At 36.6% G+C, this 4,780-nt stretch overlaps 1 pseudogene; it reads left to right on the top strand.

Annotated features, from left to right (window-relative positions):
- The first annotated feature begins 1,796 nt into the window (after positions 1 to 1,796).
- Positions 1,797 to 2,826, top strand: LOC131831424 (HIG1 domain family member 1A, mitochondrial-like; annotated as a pseudogene).
- The last annotated feature ends 1,954 nt before the right edge of the window (positions 2,827 to 4,780 follow it).

The following is a 4,780-nucleotide window of genomic DNA, read 5'->3' as shown; positions in this document are numbered from 1 at the left end:
AAGGGTCAGTCTTTTTCTAGGAAGCACATAGAAAGTCCTATTGAACTCTGAACTGTGGCTGCTACTTGGTTTCTGTGGACTCCTTGTGTATATGGACTAGTGGGCAAGACAAGAAATTGCCATCTTGCCTTTTTTACTTCTTCAGCACAAATTATCCTTGATTGGATTTTCTGGAGGAATATAAGGTGTTAATTAGTTACTAAACCTATCAAAAGAGGAAAATAAAAGCAGGGTTGGGTATAGAGAGAAGTTGAACTGTGAAATTAATTTTACAGTAATTGACAACTAGTGGGGAGCTTTGGAGCAAATATTATTTGTCAGAGTGGTCCTGCGCCAAGTAGAAATGCCTGGGGATTTACACCCTTTCCTCATTAAGTTGCTAAATACTGACCACTCTCAGCAGATGCTGAGAACTGATACATGGCAATGTCTGTTGATTGTACCTCTCAGAGTGAGCCAAGAGTTTTCCTGGAAGGGAGATCAGAGTAAAGCTTCTATGTATCTACCTTACATGTGATCTATCATATCACTGCCTTAGACCCAAGGGCCAGATTTACGATAAGCAGGTAGGACAGGCGTGTAATCCTATCACATCACCTGGAAGCTGCTGCCTAAAAAAACATTGGCTCTCAGCCAAGTTACTAAACAGAAGGATGATTGTTTTGGGTGGGAGCCTGAAAGTATATTTGGTAGAGGATATAGCATTGAGCTGGTGGCTATTGAATAGTGTTATATCTCTAAGAGTTAAAAAAAAAAAAATCTAGTTTTTCTTACAGAGCAGCAGAGAAAGAAGTTATTGTACTTTTGGATGTAATCAACCCTGATAAGTATGAAAGTCTAGGGATCTCAGACTGTTAATAGATCCCGCAGAAAGGATCAAGTATGTCTGGAGGCTGGACATCGCTAGGATACCTTTTGGTATGTCCACAATCAGGGAAAACAGTAAATGTGCAATTGCAGCAATCCAAGATAACTAGGGGCTCATACTTCTCAGAGATTAAATCTAGGCCATTCCAATGGGTAAACAACCTAGGTCAGTAAAAGTAATGAGGCAGGGAAAAAGAAATGTAGAACAGGATACAGAAGAGGGCCAATGAATAGCACTTAACTACCTTGGCACCTCTTGGAGCCATGGAACTTGAGCTTGTTTAACAAGTTCTAGCTTTTTACTGATCCTGTCATTGTTGGTGTTTGTTTTTGTTTTTAGAGAGATTGTGGCTGGCCAATGGCTTGAGATATCAGATTCCCATTAAATACAGCTTATGCTATCAGGTCCTCCCATTTGTATCATTTAGACTTTGAAAAAAATCCTTCCTTGGACTTTGGAATGCATTCTTCTCTGCAGTTAGAGACCCGTGAATTGATGTGATGGTGATTTTTGGGATTAAGACTTTTGGGGATATGGCTGTGGTAATGACACCATTTGGGTCATTTAGAGAGAGGATATGGAGTCTAATTGTCCTGGAAGTAAATCTTCTACATAGAATGCTAAATCTACTACCCTTGAAGAAGAAACATCCTGAATTTGACTATCTTGTTGAATATCTAGTGTTACTAGATTTTTTTTTTCCCAGTAGTCCATTTGTATACCAGCTTTCACAGGTGGCAACATGAACTAAATTTAAGTATTAGCTTTTATCTAATGAACAAACCTCAGAAACAGTGAGTTTATTTATCTACCTTCTTTTTTTAAATTTTGCCATTACTTCTCATGCATATCATAGTCATCTTATTTGCAATCTAGCAGGTCTGAAAAAAATGTATAATTAAGACCATTTCTGAAAACCCGTTGGATACTGAGTCCTGTCCCTGTAGGAGGATTCTTCAGCCACTATGTCAATTGGCACAGATATTTCTCTTTCTTCATATGATGAAGATCAGGGATCTAAACTTATCTGAAAAGCTAGAGAGGCACCGTTTGTTCCCATTGCAATGGCCAGGTTTGCAGCAATTGTTACATATGGATTATATAAATTGAAGAGCAGGGGAAATACTAAAATGTCTGTTCACTTGATCCACATGCATGTGGCAGTCCAAGGCTTTGTTGTGGGAGCAGTGACTCTTGGTATGGGGTATTCCATGTATAAGGAATTCTGGGCAAAGCCTAAACCTTAGAGAAAGAGAAGCTGTCTCAGTTTTGTTGGTGGTGTTTGCTTTACTTAGGCGTCTCATATTGAGTTTATATGTTTATGTTGAAAATAAATCATTTGAATGGGTCAGATAATATGGTAGTTTAAGAATTGGCTTCCTTTCTTGCAGGCTTGATTTGACTGGTTGCCAAATTACTAATGACCAGTCAACTAGCTAGGTCATTCAGGGGAGTCACATTAGCACAAAAGAAGAAACCTGTCACTTTTAAATGGACTAGACAGTGGTAAAATATGCTCCTCCTTAAACTCTTATGATAAAATCAGTTATGAAGAGGACATTGTGCCAGTCCTGAAGTACTCCTAGTTGCTGATTTGATTCTAGTATCAAAACATGCTTTTGATGTTATGTAGGAATCCCATTTAACTTTTTTCTGCCTATTTTGCAGATTGATTGGGTACTTCAGTTTTTAGGACTGGTTGGCTCTTAATTCTTTCAGAACAGTGCATGGAATATAGTAAGCTTCCCCACAACCTAAAATACATTTATTTAATCCAAACCTAAAAAGCCGATAAAGAGCTATTTAGAAGTAATATTTATTTCAGAATCATACTTGTAAACATGAGAATAACCTAACTGTGGATCCCAGTTTAGCTTCTTTTGTAATTGCAGAGTTATATTAATGCTGCTGTTGTATTAGAATAATTTTTAAATGTTGAAATGTGTATTTTAAGTACTAATGCAAAGGTTAAGTGAAAAACACTTTTTAAATGTATGAAGCTTGTTTATTTTCTCTGTAAGAATCATAAATGTTAACAAACTTAAAAAAAAAAAGACCATTTCTACCTAAATAACCAAATTTTTCCCTCCCCAAATTTCCTTTTGCCTAGGTGACTATCACTTTCATTCTCTCCAGGACTTTTCTATGGTTTTCTTAAACTAAATTACCAGACAACAAAATAATAGATGAGTGTGTAACTAAAGGACAGTGGAGGGCCCATGGGTGGCTCAGCCGGTTAGGCATCTGACTTCAGCTCATGTCTCTCATCAGGCTCCCTGTTGTTCTGGGAACCTGCTTTTCCCTCTGCCTCTGTCTCTCTCTCTCTCTCTGTCTCTCATGAATAAATAAATAAAACCCTTAGACAAAATGAAGAACAGTGTAAGAATTCTGTATATGCATGCTGTGCTGTAGTGTTAAGTGCCCTTCTTCACCCTGTATTATACTGAAAATGATTATATTTTACTACATACTAGTATAAACAGAAGAGACTAGTTTCTGTTGGTTGGGATCCCCCTTGGGGAATCTGGCTAGTCCAGCCCCTTCTTTTTTTTTTTAATTTTTTATTTTTTTTATAAACATATATTTTTATCCCCAGGGGTACAGGTCTGTGAATCGCCAGGTTTACACACTTCACAGCTTTCACCAAAACACATACCCTCCCCAAGATCCATAATCCCACCCTCTTCTCCCAACCCCCCTCCCCCCAGCAACCCTCAGTTTATTTTGTGAGATTAAGAGTCACTTATGGTTTGTCTCCCTCCCAATTCCATCTTGTTTCATTGATTCTTCTTCTACCCACTTAAGCCCCTTCTTGAATCCACAAGGCCGATGAGGTTGATATCTTAGTGTGGTTATAACCACTAGCACCACATTAGTGTGCTCTGAAATATTGGTTGGGAAGCCCTCCTCTGTTGTTTTATTAGACTTGATAGTACACAGTAGTCCATTTCCTGCCTGCCGCCCCCCTGCCCCAGCCCGCTATATTCAGTTTATGATTCAGGATGATTTAGTGTGGAAGGTAATGTTAAATATTTTTTTCACTTTTAGTGAAAGTGATCTATCTTTTCACAAAAAATTTTAATATTATTTCTATACAATGAGAAATGTTAAAATGAGCAAGTTTCTTCTTTCCTTCTATTCTCCTTTTCTCTACCACCTGATATAAAATAGTAATATTATATTTCTATAATTATTTCCTTGAAATTGTTAAATATATTAGTACACCTTCAATTTTTTAGTTGTAATTGATTTACTTTGAATCCTGACTATATTGATTATAGTACATTAACTGTTTCCTCTAAGAATTTTATGGTTCCTGATGTTACCTTCAAAATTTTAACCCATTTCCAGTTAATTTTTGTGTATGGCATAAGATAGTAATGATAGTTTTATTCTTTTGCAAGTGACTATCCATTTTCTCTGCATTATATTTACTGAAGAGATGGCATTTTCCCCCTTGTATAATCTTGGCTCCTTTGTTTTAAATTTATTGGTCATACAGTGATAGGTTTATTTCTGGGCTCTCTGTTCTATTTATCTTTGTATGTTTTTATGGTAGTACCATACTGTTTTAATTACTATAGATTTGTAATATAATTTGAAATCAGGGACCATAGTGGCTCTAGCTTTGTTCTTTTTTTTTTTCTCAAGATTTTTCAGGGTCTTTTGTGGTTCAACACACATTTTAAGATTGTTTGTTCTATTTCTGTGAAAATTATCATTGGAATTTTGATAGAGATTGAACTGAGTCTGTAAATTTTCTCTGGGTAGTATGGCCATTTTAACAATATTAATCCTTCTAATCCATGAGCACAGCTTATCTTTCCATTTGTTTGTGTCATCTTCTGTCTGTTTCATCAGTATCTTGGAGTTTTCAGAGTACAGGTCTTTCACCTTCTTGGACAAGTTTAT

This window comes from Mustela lutreola, chromosome 5 (assembly GCF_030435805.1).
Source record: "Mustela lutreola isolate mMusLut2 chromosome 5, mMusLut2.pri, whole genome shotgun sequence".
Taxonomy (NCBI): Eukaryota; Metazoa; Chordata; class Mammalia; order Carnivora; family Mustelidae; genus Mustela; species Mustela lutreola.
The sequence above is the reverse complement of the archived record's forward strand: the minus strand, read 5'-3'. Positions and strand labels throughout refer to the sequence as shown.